Source organism: Felis catus, chromosome C2, assembly GCF_018350175.1.
Source record: "Felis catus isolate Fca126 chromosome C2, F.catus_Fca126_mat1.0, whole genome shotgun sequence".
NCBI lineage: Eukaryota > Metazoa > Chordata > Mammalia > Carnivora > Felidae > Felis > Felis catus.
In genome coordinates this window covers 19,920,972-19,948,570 of record NC_058376.1, presented here as the reverse complement: position 1 = coordinate 19,948,570, position 27,599 = coordinate 19,920,972, and positions in this window count along the sequence as shown.

Below are 27,599 nucleotides of genomic sequence, written 5' to 3'. Positions count from 1 at the left end.
TGTGCATACTTACACCTATTTCAAAAGATGAAATCCCCTTCTTACTCTAATCCCACATCCCCACCACCAAAGCTCAAGGAATAAAGACTCTTTAAACTGTAGTGAACATCTGTACCAACTTCGCAGCCAGTCACTGAAGGAACTAAGGACATGGACAGTAGGGTCACTAGACAGATTTAAGAGAGAGGTTCAGTACCGTCCTCCCAGGATTTGGTACCTGACTAAGGTTGCCATGAGGACTGAAAAGTTGGTACATGTGAACTCCAAGCACATAATGAATGTTATGTAGGTGTTTCATTAAAACAAACAAACAAACAAATACACAAAAGGTATTTGTTACATTGTTAACAATGTTAAAAACCAAAACAAAACGAAAAAGCAATCTGAGTGGCCACCTGAGCTCAGATTTCAAATCTCCCACTTACTGGCTGTGACCTTGGGCGATGTACTTATCATCCCCTAGGGCTCCTTTTCATTCCTCTTCTGTGAGGTAAGGATGACAAGAGTTCCTGACTCTCGAGGTTGTAATGGAGATTAAATAAATTACTATTCATGAAGCGCTGAGAACATTACTTGTGGATTTATGAAATAAAGTGCTACCACTTATAAAACAAAAGATCCCTGGGAAATCACTAGAACTAAATAGCTAAACAAAAAATAAAGTATATCTAATGCTATATATTATATAAGACATAAGGAGATAAAGAATTAGCTTTATGTTGTGTTAATACTTATCACAAAGATTCCAATTCTTCATATACATGCGCGTATATAAATATACAATTCAAGACACCACATGCTTTTCTTTTCCTTCTTGCAAACATGAAGAGTGATTTTAAGCTTAAGTTTAAGGGTGCCTGGGTGGCTCAGTCTGTTGAGCATCTGACTTCGGCTCAGGTCATGATCTCACCACTCGTGGGTTCAAGCCCCACATCGGGCTCACTGCGGTCAGCACAGAGCCTGCTTCAGATCTTCTGTTGCCCTCTCTCTCTGCCCCTCTCCAACTTGCATGTGCTTGCTCTCTCTCTCAAAGATAAATGAACATTAAGAAAAAAAAATTTTAAAGATTAAGTTCAATGAATCGAAGCACAATAAATCCTTTTATTTAAAAAAGTACAAAAAATAGCTGTTTAAAAAATTACCTTATCTAATTTTGAAAGTACTATGCTGTTACATTAATTTAATCAAAAATAAAAAAATGGACATGATTAGGAAAATAGATTACTGTAACTGAATAGAGATTAACAAAATAAGTGGCAGCAATGTGTGTGTATGCATTTGTGTGTGTGTGTGTGTGTGTGTGTGTGTGTGTGTGTGTGTACCAAAACCAAATAATAAAGTACTGGATAAAATGCAACTTTAGAACACACACACACATACATGCATACACATTTAGATATGAATTAGTTAACATTTCTGCTCATAGAATGAAATATTTGGGGACAATATTAGGTCCTTGTTGCAAAAGGAACACACAAATAAATCCTGGATGGATTAAATATTTGAAAACAATAGCTATAAAAATACTACAAGTTAAAAATTAACTGTTACTTACTATTATCTAGATCCTATTTTAAGTGTTTTATGTATATTACTTCGTATAACCCCCACAAAACCACCATATTTTAGGTACGGTTGTTGTCATTTTTAATTGAGGAACCAGAGACACATTGAGTTAAGTACCTGATCCAAAATCATGTACCTAATACAGGGTCAAGTCAGCTTAAGTGCAATGACACTAAAGCAAATTTGCTTACCCCAGATTCGGGGCAAGAAAGAGTCCACCTAAAAGAAGTTTCCAAAATAGTTTGAATTTCCTTTTCTGTAGTAATGACACTTATAAAAATTTGTGTCTATTACAGCAGTTATTCAGGTAGTCCTGATCATGACACTAATTAGTGAGAATAATTTGTGACTTATTTTCAGTCCCTAATAAATAATGGGCAAAAATTTCTTAGTTCTAAGAGTTGGTCTTCCAAATTGCCAAACCAGATTTCAACAGAATGTGTTGTGCTATTGTGATTACTATTTTTTTTTTAATTTAAGGGAATTTTTTCTCTCACTATTCCTTTTTATAGCAAAGTATTTTTCTTCCAAACCTCAATTCACTTTAGGAATATTACTTATAAAATAATTACAGTTGGCCCTTGAGCAATATGGGTCCATGTGCTTGCAATTTTTTTCAATAAATATAATGGAAAATTTGTTTGAAACTTATGACAATTTGAAGACACTCGCAGATAACCCATGTTGCCTACAAATACTTAAAAAAATTAAGAGGGGTTCCTGGGTGACTCAGTCAGTTAAGTGTCCGACTTCAGCTCAGGTCATGATCTCACAGCTTGTGAGTTCAAGCCCCGTATCGGGCGCTGTGCTGATAGCTCAGAGCCTGGGGCCTGCTTCGGATTCTGTGTCTCCTTCTCTCTCTCTGCCCCTCCCCTGCTTGTGCTCTGTCTCTCTCTCAAAATAATAAAATAAAATAAAATAAAATAAAATAAAATAAAATACATTTAAAAATGAGAAAACTTTAGATATTATTGTAAGAATACAGTACATAATGCATTTAACATACAAAATACGTATTAATTGACTGTTTATGTCATCAGGAAGGCTTCCAGTCAATAGCAGGCTATTAGCAGTTAAGTTCTGGGGGAGTCAAAAGTCCCATGCAAATTTTCAATGGTGTGAGATCCGTGCCCTTAACCACAGTGTTGTTCAAAGGTCAACTTGAATACAGTTCTCCTTGTATTAACATACCTATCACTCTTTGGTTCCTTCTGCTTGTCCCATCCCATGTTTTTGTACATGCTCAAATGTTAAAGGAAGTTGTAGTTTGGTCAGTATCCACAGCTTGTGGAAAATACGTGGAAGTCACCGAAATCAATTCAGGTCTCTCTTCACCTCTCCTGGAACAGTCATAGTGGTGTAAAAACTCTGGCAATCCTTGGAAAGGCTTCACCCTTTGTGAAATGGCCAGCTGGGAATGGATGATCACCTAGGCTTCTCTTCGTTCCCTAAGAAGCCTAAAAGATTCAGGGCAGGAGTGGGCAGCCAGTGCCACACGTACTGCCCCCTGTACCAGCATCAATTCTTTACATCAATGATCATCCATGTTCATTATAATATCTTTGGAGTGGACCTTGGGTCCCAGTGTCTGCTGTGTGCACTTGTTCCTCATATGCTCACGTCATCAGACCTCTGCTAGTGACATTTCAGGCTACCTGAGCCTTGTTAGCACATCATCACTTGTAGGAAATAGGAAAGCAGTTTTATTAAAGTAGGGACTATCAGAGGAATGTTCTTGCTCTAAATCTGTTCAGTCTGTTTTTCTATTTGTCTGCTTGGCATCCATTCAACACAGGGCTACCTATATCAACTATATTTTCTTATCTTCTATATTTTTGATGGCCTGGGATTTGGAAGAATACAGATCCAAGGAAAAACTGTCCTCCCAGGGTCATCTAATTCCTGAAGATAATTACAGCTTGCCTAGGAGCAATTCTTTCATATATAAACCTTTTTGTCTCAACCTCACACACCAAGCCAATATGCCCCCCGCCCTCAACATGTGAGGGCCAGGTATCAGACAACTAGGAACAACAGCTCTATGTCCCAAAGACTTGCCTTGGTTTCCCCATGGAAACCCCAATCAAGGCTCAGACTCAGATTTTCCTCTTGCTTATATCTTCTGTCTTTGACCATACAGACATTTCCCCTGTGTCCCTGTGTGGTGTGGCATGTTTTCTCTCGAGAAATGGAAGTAATAATATCTTCTTTCTTTTTTGGGATATAATTGACAGTATTATTGGGATATAATTGACAAAAAAAGTACTGTTATATCAGCATGAGGTATACAGCAAAATTATCTCACTTACATATATTGCAAAATGATTACCACAGTAAATTAACATCCACTATCTCGCATAGATTAAAAAAAAAGGTAATTTTTAATAATTTTCCCTTGTCATCACAAGTACTCTTAGGATCTATGCACTTCATACCTTTCAAATATGTGATGCAACACCAGTGAATCCTTCATTCGATAGCATTGGCCTCTGCTTGTCATCAATCAGTCATATCTTCATAAAATAAACCTTAGGTGCGATTCAGAACAGTTCTATTGTGCCACTCCATTGTCCCTATGTTTGCAGTGACCGCTTACAAGTGGCTTTGTCACTACGCTCCGTATGATATATTCAGTTTTAGAAATATAGTGTAGCTTCTGTGGGGCACCTGGGTGGCTCAGCCAGTTAAGCACCTGACTTGGGCTCAGGTCATGATCTCATGGCTAGTGAGCTCAAGGCCCGCATCAGGCTCTGTACAGATAGTGCAGAGCCTGCCTGAGATTCTCTCTCTCCCTCTCTCTCTGCTCCTTGAGTGAATGAAAAACAAACAAACAAAAAAAGAAATGTAATATAGTTTTCAGCATTCTCTTGGATTATTCTGAATTGTATCAGAATAACTGTATCAGAATTGTCTAATATTGTATCACATTCTCCTGGAGATATGATTGGGACTGGATTGGTTTTCCCTAACATTTCATGCCTAATACAGATTGCTGTTTTGGCGAAGAGTATATATATTCTAAGATTGAGGCTAACTCAAACATCGTACACCTAGTAACAAAATTTGTGCAAGAAACCACTGCTTCTTCGGGGGTCCCTGGCTGTTCCCAGGTTGCAGCAACGAAGGTCCCCTCCAGACTGTCATTTCTCCTTTGAAGCAAACCCACCCTTCTGACCTCCACTTCTCTCCCAGTGCTCCCCCGACCCCTACCCTTCTCCCGGTGAGTTCAGTCGCTGTCCCTTGCCTTAATGACAGTCTCTGAAGCATGCAGCCTAGGCAGTAGTGTGCCAGGGAAGAGCCACAATCACCAGACCTGACAGCAGGTAGCGCCATGAAATGCAGGCAGGGAGTGGCAAGCAAATACAAACGCGGGAGAAACCATCTCCGGAGGAGACCAACAGGAGCCTGTGGCTGCCCAGGTAATAAGACTGGATCTAGTTGCAGGAAGAAAGGAAATTTCTAGTGCAGGTGAGAAGAGAATTTTGGTAAGCGGGGGCTATGGAGAACATGGGGCGTTAAATTAATGTTGTTAAACTAGGCTCATTACTGAGAGTCCTCTAGCACCCAGGATAGTAGAATTTTTCACGGGCATTCAATACAGTAACTTAAATTGTATTTTGAAATGTTAAGAAAGTGGGGGTGCCTGGGTGGCTCATTTGGTTAGGCATCTGACTTCGGCTCAGGTTATGATCTCACAGTTCATGGGTTGGGTAGCCCCGCGTCGGGCTCTGTGCTGATGGCTCGGAGCTTGGAGCCTGCTTTGGATTCTGTGTTTCCCTCTCTCTCTGCCCCTCCCTCACGCGTGCACGTGCTCGCTCTCTCTCTCTCTCTCAAAAATAAATAAACGTTAAAAAAATTAGGGGTGACTGGGTGGCTCAGTGAGCTAAGTGTATGACTTTGGCCTGGGTCATGATCTCGTGGTCCATGAGTTTGAACCCCGGGTGGGTCCCTGTGCTGACAGCTTGGAGCCTGGAGCCTGCTTCGGATTCTGTGTCTCCTCTCTCTCTGCCCCTCCCCTGCTTGCACTCTGTCTCTCTCTCTTTCAAAAATAAATAAACATAAAAAACATTAAAATGTTAAGAAAGCACATTTGCCTCCTTTCATTTTCTCTGAAGTTCATCCTCATTGAAAATGTCTGCTGAGACCCTGTTAAATGCATGTTTGATTAAGCAGCACTAAAATTAAAATCAAGAAAAATCTTCCCCACTCACTAATATTTTGTTGGCTAAGCAAAGTCAGTTATTGTCTATCATTCTAATTCAGTTTTCACCAAGTTTATTTTGGTTTCTTTCGGCTTTAATTATGCTTCCAATCCATCCACTTTTATTTACACTTATATTTTAAATCAATGTTGTAGATCATTTAAAATTACATGTTTTAAAACATCTGGTTTCATTATGCTTCCTCTCTTATTGCCATCGTTGCAGCAGCTGTCTCTTGCACTGACTGCTACCAGAAATTTATCCTGCCTCATTTTTCAATTTCGTTTTCTTCTTTATGCAAAAAATCCCCCCCCCACATTACAGCAACTATGTTCTTCATTATTTTTGTTTTCTAATAGTTGATTATGTGTTCTACAAGGAAGAAGCAAGGCATAGGGAAAAACCAACAGTGAGTGAACTCTGTGGGGAGAACAGCTTTGTATGCTGGATCGGCACCCCCACTGTTTGTAATTTGTCTGTGGCATTTTCCTTAATGTTTATTTATTTTGAGAGAAAGAGAGAGAGAAAAGAGAGAGCACATGAGTGGTGGGAGGGGCAGAGGGAGAGAGAGAGAATCCCCAGCAGGCTCTGCGCCGTCAGCATAGATCCCTACGTGCGGCTTGATCTCACAAACTGTGAGATCATGACCTGAGCAGAGATCAAGAGTCCCACACTGAACCAACTGAGTCACCCAGGTGCCCCTGGATGTGGCTTTTACCTGAACTTTAATGCAGAGGGGCTGAACCTGAGGGCACAAAAAGATTGAGCCGATCTTATTCGTATCTGACACTACCCAGTTACCATCACTGAAACCTAGAATAATATGAATAAATCCTTGGGAAATAGATCCACCCAGACGTTTCCATATTTAGAAGTACAGTTTTCTAATTCGCTGAGCTGGCACTCTGGTGCTTAAGGAGAAGCAAAGAGGTAAGAGTTGGGTATTACGTCTTCCAGCTTAGGATACATTGTTTCGATCTTCTCAATATACTTTGAGTTGAGTTACTTTTAACCTTTATTTACTTATTTTGAGAGAGACAGAGAAAGAGAAAGAGAGAAAACGAGCAGGGGAGGGGCAGAGAAAGAGGGAGAGAGAGAATCCCAAGCAGGCTCCGTGCTTTCAGCACAGAGCCGGACACAGGGCTCAAACTCACAAACCGTGAGATCGTGACTTGAGGGGAAACCAAGAGTCCATGCCTAATTGACTGAGACACCCAGACACCCCAACAGTTGAGTTTTAAGCCCGGAGGGCTAATAAGACTTTTTTTTAGTGTTTATTTATTCTTGAGAGACAGACAGTGGGGGAGGAGAAAAGAGAGAAGGAGACATGGAATCCAAAGTGGGCTCCAGGCTCTGAGCCATCAGCACAGAGCCCAACGCGGGGATGGAACTCACAAACAGTGAGGTCATGACCTGAGCTGCAGTCAGATGCTTAACCGACTGAGCCACTCAGGCACTAAATTTGACACTAAATATAGATTGCATGGTGTACTGTTACACGGATAAGTCTAAAATTAAATTATCATTATTTAATGTGACACATAGCAGTACCTCCGTATTTGTTTTTTTTTTATTTTAAAAAATTTTTTTAAACGTTTATTTATTTTTGAGACAGGGAGAGACAGAGCATGAACAGGGGAGGGTCAGAGTGAGAGAGCGACACAGAATCGGAAACAGGCTCCAGGCTCTGAGCTGTCAGCACAGAGCCTGACGTGGGGCTCGAACTCACGGACCACAAGATCATGACCTGAGCCAAAGTCGGCTGCTTAACCGACTGAACCACCCAGGCGCCCCAATATTTGTAACTTCATATTAGAAACACCTATGACAAAAAAAAAAAACGTTCACGATATTGAAATTCACTGATACTTGAGCAGCACCAGAGCATTTTAAAAAGAATTTTATATATATCATCTCACTGCATCTCCAAGACGACACGAAATTATTATAGTCTCCACTAAGCAGATAAGGAAGGTAAAATTTGAAAATGTGATAGACCTGCCCAAAGTCACACATATATTAAAAAACAGAAGTGGTACTGGAATCTGAGGCTTCAATTTTAGGTTCCTTTCCTCCTGCATGGGGGTAATGAAATGTCACCAGTTTATGGGGCAGGAGATTGAGGTTTTAATTCCAGCTCCATCGTTGGAAAGTTATTTGACAAGTGGCAAGTTATTTTATGTTTCTGAGAGGACATCCAGGAGTTTCTATGAAAGGTAAAAAAATCTGGGGTCTGAAATATTCCATCTCACTCATTTACACATGTGTTTATACATATATGCATATATATATATATGCATATATATATATATATATATACACACACATATATGTGTAGACACATATAGACACATATACATACATATTACAGCTTTTGAATTATACATTAACATAAATAAGTTCTAATGTTTTCTTTTTTAAGAGTAATACTAAATAACCGGGGCGCCTGGGTGGCGCAGTCGGTTAAGTGTCCGACTTCACCCGGGTCACGATCTCGCGGTCCATGAGTTCGAGCCCCGCGTCAGGCTCTGGGCTGATGGCTCAGAGCCTGGAGCCTGTTTCCGATTCTGTGTCTCTCTCTCTCTCTGCCCCTCCCCCGTTCATACTCTGTCTCTCTCTGTCCCAAAAATAAACGTTGAAAAAAAAAATACTAAATAACCTAACAATATTAACATGCTACAAAAAGTCCACAGGGCTGCACGGGTCATGTTCTTATAATATTTGTGGAGAATTAACAACTATTATAATTATACAATAACGAAAGTTCAAAATGTATTTATTTCATCTTACCTGCCATATGAATGAATGGGCCAAACTATTTTGTTTTAAAAATGTTTAACATTAAGAAGAGTGAAATATTTAACTAAAGAGACCAAAACTTTCAGGGTGCCTGGGAGCCTCAGTGGGTTAAACACCCAACTTTAGCTCAGGTCATGATCTCACTGTTCCCGAATTTGAGCCATCTGTGCCGACAGCTCAGAACCTAGAGCCTGCTTTGGATTCTGTGTCCCCTCTCTGTCGCTGCCCCTCCCTGACTCGCTCTCTGCCTCTCTCTTTATCAAAAACAAATAAACCTTAAAGAATTTTAAAAATAAAAAAGAGAGACCAGAATTTTCAAACTTCAGTGATGCTTTGTTCAATCCTTCTACACCAAGACGGTTGGAGAATGCTGATTGAACTCCCAGACCTGTCTAACCAAGATGTGAGATGTGTCCTCTAATATATTTTTATTTTAACGAAAGAGATTCCCAAATAATTAGCAAAAATCTTAACTAGTTACATATTCCTTCAATTTTTCAAACCTTCTTGAAGCTTCATGACTTCAGTTTCTTGAGTCTCTGCATCATAAAGTCAGTCTTCCCTTCATTCTCTACCTTTGTGTTGAGTCTTGAACATAGCGTCATTTAGGAAAATAGCTCACCTTCCCTCTGCAAAAAAATTAGCTATTTTTATTTTAATTTGAATATCTGTCTCTCCAGTAGTAAGTCATCAATGCAGTGGACAATGAAACATAAAATCAATAACTTTGTGCTATGCCTTGATAGAACTGTATGTTTTCATTTGATGGGATTATCATCATGTGGATATTAGGGGAAGGTCAGTGAAGAACTGGTATATGAGTTCCTGGAAAGCCGTAGCTGAGATGTCTCAGTGGTCTCTGATGTCATTGATTACATGTTTTTGGAGTTCACTCAGTCTTCTCAGTGCACATCTAATGCATATCTGTTTGGGATATAGAATAGCGATCCATTTTCCTCTTGTATTTAACATTACAAGGTAAATAACAGTAAGTCAAGGTTATTTTTAGGGCAGAAATATGATGCTTTCTTAGAAATCAGGCATATTATCAATATTTACAACACTTACTAACACCTAAGATTGCTGTTTCCCAATGTGAAATGAACATTACAGAATTTTTAGCATATATTAAAGATACAGATATATGTCATCAAATTATACTTAAGATCGTGATATAGTATGGTGGGGCGCTTCCAAATGCTGCAAGATATTAAGGTAAGCTTCCAAACTGGGGAATTCAAACAGCAACAACAACACAGTCAAATACACCCAAATTAAGGAAAAGGAAGAAACTAAAGGTGAGAACAAAAATTAATGAAGTAGGCAGAATATTTTAATAGCAAAACTTGACCTGCTGAAAATGTATTCCTTTTTAAAGAACTAACAAATTAAACAAACCTCTAATCACTGGTAAGAAAACAGAAAAATAAAATACATGATTGGAATGGAACGGAGACATAAAATGAGCTGCCGCTCATTTATGAGCTGCAGACATGAACTGTTAAAACATGGATTCGATGAATAACTTTATATCAATAGCTTTGAAAATCCAGATAAATTGATAAATTCCTAAAAGAACATGATATATGAATATTGAAGAAATTCTTATTCCAGAAGATACTGAATATCTAACTAGTACCAAAACGTGTGTCGGAAAAATGAGTCAGTGGGGCACAAGCCTGGTTCAGTCAGCTGAACTTCTGACTCTTGATTTCGGCTCAGGCCATGATCTCACAGTTTGTGAGTTTGAGCCTCACATCAAGCTCTACTCTGACAGCACGGAGCCTGCTTGGGATTTTCTCTGTCTCTGCCCCTCTTTCATGCATGTGAGTGTGCTCTCTCTCTCAAAATAAATAAACATTTAAAATCAATAATAATAAATAATATATAAGTAAACAAAAATTAAAAAGGAGTCAGTAATTCATTTTTTCTTGAAAGTTATTATGTGTCATGTAATAAAATTGGTTACATAAGTATAAAATAATCTTGACACCAAAAAAAAAATAAAAAAAATGTGGAAGAAAGGGTAATTGTACATTTATCTCAGTCATAACAATTGATTCAAGTATCGTAATCTAAATATTAGTAAACTGAGTTCAGTAATGCATGAAAAAGAATCGACACAGAAAGATCCATTTGGATGAAAATCATGAATGTAGGATTAGGTCAGTATCAACCAGTCAATTAATACGATTTCCTAAAATAAAAGAGATTACATAGGAAAATAGGACTGTCATTGCAATTAATATGTAAAGCTGTATAACATTTAATAGCACCTGTCAGTCTGGATGATCTTATAAGAGACATTTGAATAAAAGCTTAAGGCAAAACCATACTAAGTGGTGAAAATTACAATATGCGTTAAAAGACATTAAAAATACCTAAATAAATGCAAAGTGAATGAAAGATACAGCATATTCTTGTAGGGAAAAGACCTCATAGAAAGATGACATTTCTAAAGGATCATAAGGTTCAATACAATGAAAAGAAAAATCACAGCAGGATGTTTGTAGTGTGCAAAAAATGCAGGAGAAAATGCCAAGAATAACTGAGATTATGGTAAAGAACAAGGCAGTCACACCGTCTCTAGTGACTATTCACATAGATGATAGGAATGATAGTAATTTTTATTGTTATTTAGGAATTTCAGTAATTTCTCTGGTATTTGAGTGGGAATAGGCAAATGGCTTATTGGTTTTAAAGACTGAGCCCAGGAGCGCCTGGGTGGCTCAGTCCGTTGAGCGTCCAACTTCAGCTCAGGTCATGATCTTGCGGTCCGTGAGTTCGAGCCCCGCATCAGGCTCTGTGCTGATGGCTCAGAGCCTGGAGCCTGTGTCTCCCTCTCTCTCTGACCCTCGCCCATTCATGCTCTGTCTCTCTCTGTCTCAAAAATAAATAAACGTTAAAAAAAAAAAAAGAGTGAGCCCAGGATCAGATTAAAAAAGTGTGGGCATCAGTTTTTTCTAGAACAGGTATTTTTGAGAATTTGGAATTTTTAAATTATCTATGAAGTTATATAATTTGGAATTTGGAAATTAAATTATATAATTGGAAATGATATTGTTTACTGTACAAAAAACAACATAAAGAAAAGAAGTTTTGGGACAATTAGTTGGGAAGAAAATGAAACCAGATACTACCTCACAATATGTACAAAATTCACTTTCATTTACATAACATAATTAAAAAGATAAAGGTATGAAGGTCTTAGAAAGTAGTACAGAAGAAAACCTTTCTATTGTTCATAAGGAAGGATTGCCAGCAAGGGGAAAAAACAAACTATAATGGAAATGTTTAATAACATGAACTCTATTAAATTCCAAAAAGAAGTATACCTTAAAAAGAAAAACTTCATATGTCAGGACAATATTGCACCCAAAGAATTTTAAATCTGAATACAAAGAAGTCCTATCAACATTAGAATAGATCAAATAATCAGATGTTAAAGGGCAATTTGCAGAATAGAAACACAAATTGTGCATAAACAAATGAAAACGTGTTCAAACTCGTTAAAACTGGGAAAATAATGAAGGCCCAAATTTTCTGTTTAAAATATTGGCAAAAAGTTAAGTTAAATGTATTCGCAGTAAATATTGCTAAGGATGTGTGGAAACTAGGATTTTTACACTCTGGATTGTCTAGCAACATCGAGAGAGTGGAACATGTACATCAGGCATTCCACATGAAAAAAATCAGGAAGACCACATGCGGGGTGACATGGGAAATGTTTCCTAATCTAAATGGGGGGGGATATAAGCCTTCATTTATCTTTTATTCTTTAATCTGAATAGACCATAAAAAGGACATACTTAAAGAATATTCAGGGGCGCCTGGGTGGCGCAGTCGGTTAAGCGTCTGACTTCAGCCATGTCACGATCTCGTGGTCCGGGAGTTCGAGCCCCGCATCAGGCTCTGGGCTGATGGCTCAGAGCCTGGAGCCTGTTTCCGTATCTGTGTCTCCCTCTCTCTCTGCCCCTCCCCCGTTCATGCTGTGTCTCTCTCTGTCCCAAAAATAAATAAATGTTGAAAAAAAAATTAAAAAATAAAAAAAAGAATATTCATTCTTACAGTAAAATGAGTTGTAAGTAAATACATACAAAAGTATTGTCAGATTAATGGTGGATTAGTGTAGCTATCATGTAGCACATTTTAAGTGATACATGTATGTCTTTATGTATTGTTATATATTTTAACCCACTAGATTATAAAGAGACCTCAAAAAATTAAATATCGTCCACAACTTCAATTTATTTCAAGTCACACTCATAGATCACCTAGTGTAATTTACTGTATATATATCATGAGCTAATAGTCTCTTGTCATACTTTATAGAAACTCATATGACAAGGCCACACATCCACAGTATTTTAATGTGGTATTAGGGAATATAAATGAACCCAAAAAAGGTATCAAAAGCCCCCAAATATCTAAATTATCATAGGTATGGTAATCTTTTCATTTTTTGGTAACTGTCAGAATTTTTGAATAGATCATTAAATATATTATCTTTCCACACGGACCAGGAGGGAAGTGTAAAATTAAAAAAAAAAAAGGAACAATAACTCATGAAGTATAAACAAACACAAGTAAGAATATACCCAGTACTTAATCCACACAACACGATGTTGTAGGTACTATCATTATTCCCATTTTACAGATAAGAAAATTAAGACATACAGAAAAGTCTAACATCTTCTGCATGGTCATAACCTCTAAGTGGTGAAACTGGGATAAAACCTTGGCCCTTGGCGGTGCATTGCCAGTAGCCATGGTCCAAATCACTATGCTGTGACACATCAGCAGAAATAGAGAGAGATAGGGTTGAAGCCCAAATCTGTGCTGAAAACATCCTCCGAGGTAATACAGGGTTTCCCAGCTTTTAACTGCCAGTGACAAACAAAATATAAGCCCAGGTCCGTCTGATCACAAAGTCTAAGCTCTTTACTAACATCCTCAAATGAAAGGAAAAAAAAAAAAAAGGATCTAAAGTTGTACGTGATGTAAACCAGTTTGGATTCCATCCAAACATATCTCTCTTAGGCTCCATTCAATTTGTCTATCATAGCTGAAACTTCTATTTAAATCCAATCAGCGCTTTCTTCCTATCTGTATGGATATCGTGTTTGATACTTTGCCACTCATGTCCATGCTTTCTGGGACTTAAAATGTTATTTGCACCTTTTCTCCATTCCTCAGTCACAGGGCAGCCAAAGCCACCATCAGACAGAAGCTTCTCTAGGAAGAGGCAGCTCCAAGCAGAAACAGTTTTCTCTGAAAGAAGGTTCAGTAGAAAAAAATAGTAATATATACACTTCTCTTTTCTCTCTTCACTTTTTGTGTTTGAGCAACTTCTCTTCATTTTCTAAACAAACAAACAAAAAACTTTTGGGGCTTTCTGGAAGTTCTTCTTGCATGTAGCTTTTTCCACCAGGCACACACATACTACCCATGCACCATGCCATACACGAACCATACTCCACTTCCCCACAGTTTTGCAAAGATTATCATTTTAATGAAAACATAGTCATCTTCTATCTCTGCTCTAAAACACTTAATGGCCCCTTGTTTTCTACAGGGTTAATTTAAAATCTTTAGCATGGGAAACAAGGACATCTTGAAATGTTTTGCATGTATATGTTGAGGAGTAATATTGTTTTAAGATTGCTGCTGACATTTTTCTTTGTCTACTCAATAAGCATTCATGCTATTCTCCTAATAGACCCCTGATGCATTGCAGATAAATAGTTGTTTCTTCTACTTCCTTTATGCCTCGGGGGAAGCTGAATCCAGTGGCTTGATCGATTTTGAAGTAATCTCCAAAACCTTGCCAGAGATTGCTACAGCAGTGGACTACGATCCTACCACCATAACTAGTGGCAGTGGACTCAGAAACTTCAGGAAAAGTTTTCTCAGTTTGAAGAGAGACTACAAGAACAGGTAGGATTTTCATTTTCTTCAGGATATGTTTGCGCCTGGGAATGTGACAACTGGAATGAATATGGCCTTTTTACTACCAGCCTGAGAATGAATTAACTGAAGGGAAGCAGGTAGAAAGAGCTGGGTCCTTGAAGATTCTGCTGAGATGCTGGCGAATGACCCTGAAGTCTATCCCTGTTCACATTCCTTCGTGGAGAAGCATATGTTCTATTATCGATCACACCAATTTGAGACCAAATCCCTGTGAATGGCAGGGGAAAATACACCACACTGTATGTAATATCTGAGAATGCTATATCCTGAATTTCTATATTTTCTGGTGTTCCTCGAATGAATCAATCAGTGGCACTCATTGCTTCAGGGAGAACAGCAGATTTCTAAATAGATTTTTTGCATGCTTGGAAGAAATATTAGTCTTAAAGCAGATACAATTTTATTATGAAAGCTAGGCTGTTTTGGAGATTAATTTGAGCACAACAGTGCTGCAAGCCTGAAATATTTACAGCCTAGAATGTATACCATAAACCATAGAGTGGGGAGCAATGGAGAATTATGCGAAAACTAGGTTTTCCTCCCACTGGGAAAAGAGATGCATGGTTGAACAACTATAGAGGGCAAGAAACTTTATAGAAGACATAGAAGTAATTTTATAAAATCTGAGTCCCTGAGAAGGGTGATAAAGACCCAACTCCAGACTAGACTAAAGTCCCGGAATAAAGGAGGGATGTTAGAGAATAGAAAACACTGTGTTTGCATCCAAAAGACTTAGTTGGGGTGACTGAACACCTAACCAAATGCCCAACCCCAATGTGAAGTAACAATATTTGATGAGTAATAGTCAAATCAGAAGTGTGCCCAAAAAGGCTTTTTAGTAGCCTCACAGAGACCTGTGCACCTCAGCTGGGCAGTCCAAAGGTCAGCAATGAGAAGAAGCCTGAGGATCCTACAGTCAGGTGGAAAAGACTACAGAGTGCACGGTCCTGGAGAATGGAGGCCATGGCATGAACACAGATTTCAAAATCTGATTCCGGTATATGATTGTTCATGATGAAGAGGAGAGAACATGAGACTCCATTCAGCAGATGCCAGCAGAGAGTCAGAGATGACTGAAGACCACCCTTCACTGGTTAGACAATATGTACACTCTCCTCATCTTTCCCAGTAACACCTGGAATTGTCCCTATTAATCTGGAGTTTAGTAAGTTCCGTAAGAAGACCATCTGCAAAAGAAAAAACAGTGAATCCATTGCATCACTGAGGAATGTTTTTGAAACAGTAGCATCTGGCAAGGGCACCTGAATTGCCATTAGATGTGGAGTTTTGGCTTTTATTGATTCACCTCAACTACAGTTGATTACTCACCGCTGGTAGATGATCTTGGATCCTTGGGTGTAATGATAGCCATGAAAGCTCAGAAATTGGTTGTAAGTCATTAATCATCTTTCAACCACCTTAGGTTAATTGAGTCTGAACTGATTAGGGCTGGAAGCTTTAGTCCCTAAATGTTGAGGTGACTGGGAGAACAAGCAGCTGCTTTTTAAAAATTTTTATTTATCTCTGAGAAAGAGAAAGAGTGCAGGCGGGGAAGGAGCAGACAGAGGGGGACAGAGGATTTGAAGTAGGCTCTGCACTGACATCAGACAGCCCTATGTGGGGCTCAAACTCAGGAACTGCGACATTATGACCTGAGCTGAAGTCGGACACTCAACTGACTGAGCCACCCAGGTGTCCCAATAAGCAGCTATTTGTAATAATTAAGCACAACTGAGATATAGGACAGGTTTATCAAGATGGCCATGATGATCCTTCACAGAACAGACTCAAAATTTCATAAACAAAGTGTACCCTTAAAAGCATAGATGCTGAATTATGTCTCCAGATTAATAGTGTGTGCACAGGATGGGTAAGGGATGGCTTTCCCTAAACAGAATCTCTAGAGCTAAAATTGCATAGGAGTTGTGAAAGGGGTTGGCACAAGTTTGAAGATATTGAGGAAAGAGTTGCCAAAGTCTTCATTCTGGCGAGGGCCGCTTCTTGAAACAGGAGCAATGGGAACAAGAAAGCAATGCATCGAAAGTAGAGGATAAGAAATAGATAGCTGGGGATTCCAAGGATTTTGAAGCTATTACTGAAAGACTGAGAGTGAGGAAAAATACACAATACAACATGTTGCTAAGATTCTAGCTTACTAGCTTACTACACTAAATGAGAGGTGATCAGAAGAAATGTTTTTTTAAGGGATGTCGATGAGAATGACTTTAGTTCTGAGCCAATAACATTGAACATTGCCTCCTAAATCACTCAGCATCCCATAGTTAAAAAAAATGTTACACTCATATTGAGAAGGTTGCAAAATTTAATGAACGGACCAATCACAATGTTTTGTTTAGAGAAGCTACAGAGGATAAAGTACCCAGGAAAGGGGAGGATGGGAGTCAAAGGGGGAAGCTTTGGAAAACAGTGTTTCCCCCACCCCTTTTTTTTTAACTGGCCATGAGGTTGATTATCACTGCTAAGTACTCAGATGGAGAGGCAGCACAAGAGGACTCAAAACAGATGTGTGTACGAATGTTTACATGGATTCCCTATGGCCTGGAGTAGAATGAAAAATATTACTGAAAGCAAAGAATCTAAGAAATCACCTGTTCCAGACCACTTTTATATAAGGTTGTCATAGACATCTTGCCCGGAGCTCTAATCATTAATATATTTATCTGTGTGTATCTTCAAAAACTGATTTTTTTCGCTCTTGACTGTGTGTAAATTTCACTTTCTGCAAGAAGTAGGAAAAATTTACTTTTGTATATGTGTGTGTGAATTCTCAAAACATTCACATTGTCAGCATTGGTCATCGTTTCAATGTTTAGGAGTAGACATGAATCTTTAGATAATTCAGATGAGTGCATGCTGAGTGAAAATATGATGTGAGAGAGAGAGAGTTTTGGGGAGCAAGAAGGTTTAAGTTTTTGAATTCCTGACTGACATTGTAGAGTACATGCCCCATTCCTCAGAATTAATGGTAAAATTTGAGATTAATTAACTTATTATCTGGCACCTAAGTCACCAATGTAGCTAAAGTGTAATTTTACCAAATTTGGTCAAACTAACTCAAAGTTCATAAACATCATATTTTCATTTAGCATGCATTCATCTGAATTATCTAAAGATTCAAGTCTACTCCTAAACATTGAAATGATGACCAATACTGACAATGTGACTGTTTTGAGGATTTTGTTATTTAAACACCCTGTAATAAAATCCAAATTTATCCATTAAAAATTACTGACTTGGGAGGCACCTGGGTGACTCAGTTGGTTGAACATCTGACTCTTGATATCAGTTCAGGTCATGATCCCAGGGTCGTGGGATTGAGCCCCTCATCGGACTCCACACTGAGCATGAAGCCTGCTTAAGATTCTCTCTCTCTCTCTCTCTCTCTCTGTCTCTCTCTCTCTCTCTCTGTCTCTCTCTGTCTCTCTGCTTCTCTCCCCCACATGCATTCCCCCCCCCTCAAAAACAAAAAAATTACTGACTTGGTTTTATTTCTTTTTTTAGTGTTTATGTTTGAGAGAGACAGAACATGAGACGGGGAGAGGTAAAGACAGAGGGAGACACAGAATTGGAAGCAGGCTCCAGGCCTGGAGTCATCAGTACAGAGCCCAACACGGGGCTCGAACTTACAAACTGTGAGATCATGACCTGAGCCAAAGTCGGACGTTTAACCAACTGAGCCATCCAGGCACCCCTGACTTGGTTTTATTTCTGCTCCGAAGTGCACACTTCCATTTTATCCATGGAACTATTTTTGTCACTTTTTAAAGTAAATATCCTTGTTATGTGTCTTCCAATAATAGCCAAGAAGCAGTGACATGTAAACAGGGAATGGCTACCATCTCAGATGACACAAATGTGGGCAAGCATTCGTGAACAGGAGACACAGAGGTACCTTATACACTGTTCCAGTCAATTCTTCCCACTTCCCACGGGACGGAGACAGAAAATAAATGGAAGAACACATTAGGGTAGCCTCTTATGGACCAACTGTTTCATATTCCATAATTGAACTCACTTTAAGAAAGCTATTACGGACTGTGATTGGAATTTTCCTTTTGCATTATAATTAAATGCTAACCTACCTGTTATCTCTTATTACAGAATAAACTAGCAGCCAAACTAGTCTGAAGGAAGTATTTTAAGATTTCAGTACAGGTGGCCTTTGTAGATGGCCTGCCAAACCTTTGCGATACTTGGTAGGGGAGCCTGTGCAGATGTGAGTCATGGATGAGGAGAACCAAGGCGGTGCTCTGTGAGAAAGAACTCAGACCATGGGACGTTACACCGTCTGGGATTGCTAAGGGTGAAAGCCAGCAAGAATGTACCCGTCAGGTAGTGGGGGAAGGAAATATCCACAGCCTTAGTAGCATTACACTAGGCAAACTCTTGAGAGCAAGGCTATGAGGAGGGTTCTACTTGTGGGCATGATGAAGCACCAGGTCAACCTTCTAGAAAATATGTATGAAAAAAACTGTTTTCTTCTTGAAACCTGAAGAACTTAAGTCATTTTGATTATAAAAAAAAATTGCATACATATATATACACCTATATATGTGTACATATGTGATTATTAGTATGATTAACTTTCTTGGTTTTACTTTAAGGTCATAATAGTAAAAAAAACCCTGAATTAATTGGGTATAAGCTAGAAGGCAAGACATTTTGCATACATTTCTAAGCTTAAAAAATCCCTTTAGAGGTAGCTCTTATAGTTTCTATATTACCAATGAGAATCTTGATCCAAAGTCGAGATCCGCAAATTTGCTCAACAACTAAAAGTAATTTGCACAACACCAATGCAAAGTTGGAAAAATAACTGAAGTTTCCAAAACTTTAAGTGCTATCACAATACATCTTACCACCTTCATTTTCTCAGCAACAGACATAGATGTAATCATGTATGATTTTGTGAAAATTATGTTGTATTATTTATCTCACAAGATCTTGTTGCCATCTGGATCATTTACATAACAAAAAAATGAGCCGGTTGCACAAGGAAATGACAATAGCTCTGAATTAATTTGTAGATTCAGTGCTATGTTTTGGATGACCATGTGAAATAAGGCTGATGTCACAAACCAGTAAGAGGGAAATGGAACACTGAGATGTAATTTTCACAGGAAATTATTATCTTAAAATAATCAGTCAGTGCTTCTCCATCTCATGAAAATATATTTAACTCTAAAACAAGCAAACCAAATAAAGAATGCTACAAAGTCTTTTGAGATAAGAGTATATATTTTGTGCCACAGATATGCTATTGAGTTCGATTTCAATCAAGCAGATATAGAGATATAGACACAGATGACATAGAGATAGGTATGGATATTAATGATAGCACTAAAGCTGTAAGATTCAGACCCACTGCAATCTGGCTCTTTTTTGTGCCATTTTATCACCACCATTGTCATCCATCCAAAATTTACGACATTAAGATAGGATCAATAACAAGACTTGGAACTGCAACCTGCCAATGTCACATACTAATCATACATGCTGATACTGACCACATAGCTCATTAAGCTCGGTTGATAAGATATATGAAAACAGATTTAGAGAAAAGGAAGTTAACTAGAAAGACCACAGCCAGAGTATTTAGCAGAAACATTCCAAGATACTCTGAAATACAATTTAAAACAATGCCTGCCACGACACTATACATAAAATGCACCTGGGTTCTTGGCAGATTAAGATGAATTCTTTAGAAAAATCTCTAAAAGTAATTCCATGCTTTGCACTCTCCAGATGCATAACAGAGTGTGGGGGATGGGAACCTATCTGTTTCCTACTCCAGAGGCTAGTGAAGCAGGGGCCTACAAAGTGCATACAAAGCAACATTTGGGACATATATACTTAATATAAAATAACCGATCTATTTTGTTAATTAATTAATTAATTGTAATTCTTAGCAATATAATATATATATATATATTTATACATATATATTTATTTTTTCATACATAATATACATTTTAGTGTATATTAAATATATACATAGCAGCAGCAGCTTACCCAGAAGCCTGTTAAAAATACAGAATTTCAGGGCACCTGTGGGGCTCAGTCAGTAAAGCGTCTGACTCTTGATTTCAGTTCAGGTCATGATCTCATGATCTTGAGATTGAGCCCCACATTGGGCTCCACACTGGCCATGGAACCTGCCTGAGATTCTCTCTCTCTCTCCCTCTACTCCTGCTCTCTGCCTCTCTCAAAAACAAAACAAAACAAAACAAAAGTGCAGAATTTCATTCCCATCCAGACCTATTGAGTTAGAATCTATATTTTAAACAAGATCTTCAGGTGAACCATATACACACCACAGTTTGAGACGCCCTGGTCCATACTGTATAAGAGTGGACATGTTCATTCTTGCATGAATTATTTTTCCAACCCGGATTTCCTAAGTGACCTTGTGAGTAGAAAAGTGTTTGTGGGAATTTTAAATTTTTTTAAAAAAGGAGGGAGTTTCCTGCCTACTTATTTTCCAAATTTTCCAAAGAAGAATGCAAGGGGAAAAACTGAGTTAATATGTGTGATATTATGGGAATGTATTGTGTACAACATGGCATTTATTCAACTATTGATTACCGATCAATCAAATAATTTTCTTTATGGTGCAGGGAATGATTAGTATAAGGATATTTTCTCTAAGAAAACTGGAGAAGATGGTGAGGCAAGACCATTAGGATTTGTCTGCATATAATTTCGGTGGGGCTAAATAATATGTTGCATTTGTTGTTCAGGCTTTAAAACAACAAAATATCAGTTTGCAGAACTGGAAAAGGCCTCCGAGAGCAATAGAAGACATGAAATCATCATTCCATGTGCACTAAAGAAATTTGCCCTGATATGGCGCTCCCTTCCTGATACTCATTCTTACCCTGAAAGTAGTCTAAAAAATTGGTTCGTGATGAACATAAACATTATTGGTAAAACTACTGAAATGGAAAAATGCTCTTTTAAAATTGCATATCACCATGTAAATTTTATTCGATTATTAGAAATGCATTCCTTTTAAAATTACTTAGTTTAAAAACACCAAAAATATAATTGTAACCATTGTGTTCAATTCTATAATGCAAATGTGTAACATAATTTACTATATTTTCCCACTGTGTAAAAGTACACCAGGGAGGCTAAGAAGCATTTTTGAGCTCTTTCAGGCCACTTGGATATTATATACGAAATTACCACTCATTATACTGAATAATACACTTGGTACTTAGAAAGGTCAATGTAGCTTTCAAAAATTCTAACTTGTGAGATTATGGCTCTAAAGTGGTCATTTTACGTTAAGTACATATTATTAGTTATATGCAAATAAAAACCTTATTTAGTGATAATAAAAATGAATATATGCCTGGATATAGTTACTTTAATTTCTGGTAATAAGATGAGATATATATTCATGTAAATAGAATAAAGTAAAATAAAATAAATATAATGTTACTTTTTACAAAGACAGTTATCTCTACATACGATGGGAGTAAGTCGATGAACTCATTACTGTGAGGTATCTATACATGTTTAATGGAGAGAAATAATCCACCTTCATTATCATGAGTTCTATTAGAAGCCCAACACCTCATACATTTCATAGACTCAGAAACTTCTTGAATATTCGACTTCTTGGAAATGTGTATATGTTTTCTATTACTCTGTGCTAACATGCTGATATATATCTAGTCTATTGTGATTTAACAAAAAATTTAACATTCATTTTTGAGAGAGAGAGAGAGAGAGAGTGAGAGAGCGTGAGCAGGGGAGGGGCAGACAGAGAGGGAGACACGGGACCGAAGCAGGCTCCAGGCTGTGAGCTGTGAGCGCAGAGCCCGACGAGGGGCTGGAACTCACAGACGGTGAGATCATAACCTGAGCCGAAGTCGGACGTTCAACTGGCTGAGCCACCTAGTCTCCTCCTTATAAAAACTTTAATGCAGATTTTATCAACTCTATTTGATGATACCAGAAAATTTGCTTAGGAATGAGAAATTCCTTCTCTGTGTCTATATGCAATGCGACTTCACTACTTTACCCATTCTGGTGATTAATTTCACATGGCAACCTGCCAGGGCCTTGGGGTTCTCAGACATTTGGTCAAACATTACTTCTGGGTGCATCTGTGAGAGTATTTATGGATGAGGTTAAAATTCGAATCCATCAGTTCACAGACTAAAGCGTATTGTCCTCCTTAACGTGAGTGGGCCTCATCCAATCAAACGAAGACCCGAATAAAACAAAAAGGCTAAGAGAGCCTTACCTCTTGCCTTCCATGAACTGGCACCTTGTCCTTTTCTTGCCTTCAGGCTTCAACTGAAGCATCAACTCTTCTTGGGTCTTGAAGTTGTGGCTTTCAGACTGAAACTGCCAACTCTCCTGGTTCTTAGGTCTTTGGACTCAGATGGATACTACACTACTGACTCCTTTGGGACCCCAGCTTGCCAATGGCATGTCTTGGGACTTCTCAGCCCACATAAGTCATGTGAATTGTATCTACATTACATGCAGCACAGAGGGGTGACCTAATCTAGTCCTCACAGCCACACCTATGCACTTGGCAGAAAAGAGCGGTAGGAACATAAAGTTGCTGAATAGGCTTTGAATGGATGTTCTTCTTCAGGCTTCTGTTAAAATATGTGCTCATCATAAACACACAGAAAAAATTCTGAGAAAACTGCTCTACAGTTGGTATAGTTTGATTTTTTGTTTGTCTATGCCTAAGATTCTCTTACCTCTCCACTTTAGGTAATACCTAACGGATCACTGAAGGGTTAATACAGTGGGTTTCTGCAATGGAGCAAATCAAATTCATTACTAATACGCTTCTGAGGTTCAGGTCAATATTTATAAGTAACCACAAAAATAGTTTTACCTTCACTTGTTTTATTATTACAAATTTATGATTCTCTATTTTAAGGCAACTATTAAGACTGTATGTAAAATAAGTTCAATAGCTAGAAGGAAGTTACTTATGACATTTATTAGCTCTAGAAAACATATAAAGTTCATCAGTGGAAGCTTTTGATGATTACATAAAATTTAAAGAGCAAACTATGGGCTTTTCAACAAATGGTGCTGGAGCACCTGGACATACATATGTAAAAACAAATAAACAAAAAAAATGGACCAAGACATAGACTTTATACCTTTTCACAAAAACATTAACTTGAAATGATAATAGACCTAGGTGTAAAACTCCTAGAAGACACAGAAGGAAATCTAGGTGAGTTTGGTGATGACTTTTCAGATTCAACACCAAATCATGATCCATGAAGGAAATAATGGGTATATTTGATTTCATTAAAATTAAATATACCTACTCTGCAAAGACACTGTCAAGAGAATGAGAAGGCAAGCCAGACTAGAAGCAAGTATTTAAGAATGGCTAATCTGATAAACAGCTGTTATCCAAAATATACAAAGTACACTTAAAACTCAACAATAAGAAAATGAACAACTCAGTTAAAAAATAGGCTAAATAGGTGCGCCTGGGTGGCTCAGTTGGTTAAGCGTCCAACTTCGGCTCAGGTCATGATCTCATGGTTCGTGGGTTTGAGCCCCACGTCAGGCTCTGTGCTGGCAACTCAGAGCCTGAAGACTGTTTCGGATTCTGTCTGACCCTCCCCTGCTCACTCTCTCTCTCTTTCTCTCTCAAAAATAAAATAAAAAATTTAAAAAAAATTTTTAAAAATAGGCTAAATATCTCAACTGACATCTCACCAAAGAAGATATACAGATGGCAAATAAATAAAACAACACTCAACATCACATGGCTTTAGAGAATTACAAATTAAAACAACCATGACAGGACACCTGGGTGACTCTGTTGGTTAATCCTCCGACTCTTGGTTTTGGCTCGGGTCATAGTCTCATGGTTCATGTGTTCGAATCCTGCATCAGGCTCTGAGCTGACAGTGCAGAACCTGCTTCGGTCGGATCCTCTGTCTTTCCATCTCTCTCTCCCTCTCTCTCTCTGCCACTTCCCTGCTTGTTCTCTCTCTCTCTCTCTCTCTCTCTCTCTCTCTCTCTCTCTCTCTCTCTCAAAATAAATAAATTAAAAAGAAAACAGAAAACAACCATAAGAAATCAACACCTGTTAGAATGACAAAAATCCAAACTACTGACAAATGCTGGAAGGGATCTAGAGCAACAAGAACTCTGTGTCATCACTGGTGAGAATGCAAATTAGCCCAGCCACTCTGGAAGACAGTTGGACAATTTCTTAGGAAACCACACACTTTCATATGATCCAGTACTCGTGCTTTTGTATTCACACAAATCAGTTGAAACACGCCCAAAATCCTGTATATGGATCTTTAGAGCAGATGCATTCATCATTGCCAAATCTCAGAAGCAACCAAGGTGTCTATCAATAGGTGAGTGGATAAACAAACGGCGATTCATTCATAAAAAGGAATATTGATTATAAATAAAGATCAATGAGCTCTAATAGAGCCACAAAAAAGAAAAGGTGAAACCTTGAAAACATATGGGTAAGTGAAAGAAGTCTATCTCAACAGGCTACCTATGGTCTGATGCCAACTATATGACATATTTCAGTGTTTGTTAGAAGTTTGTGGAGAGAGAGGAAGCGACAAATGGAGCACTGAGGATTTTTAGGATCCTGAAACTCTTCCGTGTGATACTATAATGGTGGTTACATGTCATAGTACATTTTTAAAACTTATAGAATGTACAACACAAAGAGTGAATCCTAATGTAAACTATGGACTTTAATAATAGTTTATCAGTATTGGCTCATTAATTGCAAGAAATGTAGCACACTACCATGAGATATAAGTTAAAGGGGGAACAGGGAAAGGTTGAGGAGATTTACATTAACTCCTTGTCTATCTTTAACTTACAACTCTAAAAATTAGTACACAAATTAAAAAAAAACTTTATGATCTACATGTTTATAGATTCTACACGTTTATAGATTCCTCTCAATAGACACTTTGTTTTCAAAACTCTTCAAAAGAGTTACCATAATTATCCTTACATTAAAAATGTATGTTTGTTTTTAATAGAGATAACAGCTCTTATTGAACTATAAGATTGCCCTTATAACCCAATTAGAAGAATTAGTGGTGTTTTGTTACTTTCATGGTTTTTAATTGGAAGTTTCATATATATTGCTTTATAGTTTTATCTCTGAAGTCTAGGTACAGAAAACAGAAGTGTAATACTAATCACTAAACTCTGAGTTTCTATGTGATCACTATTTAATTCAATATGCATTTATTCTTTCTTTATAAAAATATATTAATTCCCTGATCATGACCAACTTCTTATTATATAACAAATAATATATGCATGATTAAACTATTTCCCCCAAGGTATGCCTTGATAAATTATTTTTAAACATTTAGCTTCATTATTCATCTTGGCTGGGGAAATGAGAATCAATGTCACTTTCTGGGAGCCATGAAATAGAGTAAATAAATCTATTTCGGTGGACAGCTTACTTAATCTATCATCTCAACTAGCCTTTGTATTTAAAAATTTTAATTTATATTATTTTTAAAATTACCTTTTATTTTTTTTCATTTTATAATCAGAGTACCTCGACTGCATTTCTCTCTCAAACTGAATAGGAATTTATAGTTCAAGTAAAATATATGAGAGTTATTATATTATATATATTATGTTGTATGCATTTTACATATTTCACATGAAGTTATATATTTCATATAAATATATGTATTTATATATGTATGGTGTTCTCCTAGAGACATGGACCTGATTTTAAGTGTATATATATTAAATATTTATTATATGTGATTTATTGTATATTTTTTGTTTAAAATTCAGATACAAAGTAATAGATTGGATTCCACCAGATTTTGAATATATTAGCATCATTAGTTTTAAGAAGTTTGCTAGTACTCATAATTTTAAAATAATCCAGCTATGATTATGCATAATACACACAGAATACATACAAAAAGAAACCCTGGGCAGCAATTGCAAGAAACAAAACACTGCTGAGATGAATTTGAAGTGTGTGCTGAAAGCAGAGGAGAAACAAAACAGAGAAAAAAATTAGCCCTTTGATAAGATAAAAAATACAATTTAACACTTTTATAAAAAAAAATCTATTAAATCTTTCTAAGTAACAAAGATAAGACCATAATTGGAATCATTGGGATGGCAAAAATAGCGAACACACATCCTTTGCAATGAGACTTTCTTTGGAGATCATCCCATTAAAAATTAGTCTATTTCCTCACCAATAGAAACTTGACTGGCTTTGCTACTTGCTTGACTAATATATGTCTGACATAAAGTGATAGTGACCCAGGTTTCATTAGAGTCATCAACCATTCTCACTGGCTTCTGCTTTCTCTTTTAAATTCTGGTGTTGCCATGTGAACAAGCTTGGTCTTCATTTTATGCAAAAGTGAGATTGTCCAGCAGGCAGCCAGAGCCAGAGCCAAATCAAAGGCCTTCAGCCGAACGCAAATAGATGAAGTAGCTGGAGACCCGTCTAAAGTTGAAACCTGAAGAATCATGAACTAAAAAAAAAAGGCTTTTTATTTTATGCATGAATTATTAGTTTGTTATGCATCAAAAACAGATATGAACAAAAATATAACAAAAATAACAATATGAACAAAAAATACCACAAATCTAAGGTATTGACATATTATTATATTTTTGAAATAATACACATTTTTGAAAAGTCACCTAAAGAGAAGATCCATGTTTGACATGGGTAGACAGATAGATGGGTGGATTGTAGATTGATGGATGAGATAAATACACAGGCAGAGAGATAGATAGTTGATAGATAGATGATAGATAGATAGATAGATGATAGATAGATAGATAGATAGATAGATGATAGATATAGATTTGCAGTTTACATAAAAATATACATACATATATACTTCAAAAATGAATCTAAAACATTAGTTGTTAAAGCATCTACAGTTTATTTTAGAAAATTAAAATTGTTTTCTAATGAAAGTATTTAAATAAAACTAATTGAAGTCTTCAGTTTTGGGGGCTCCCTGGATAGAAATTTGCTGTCTCCTTCAT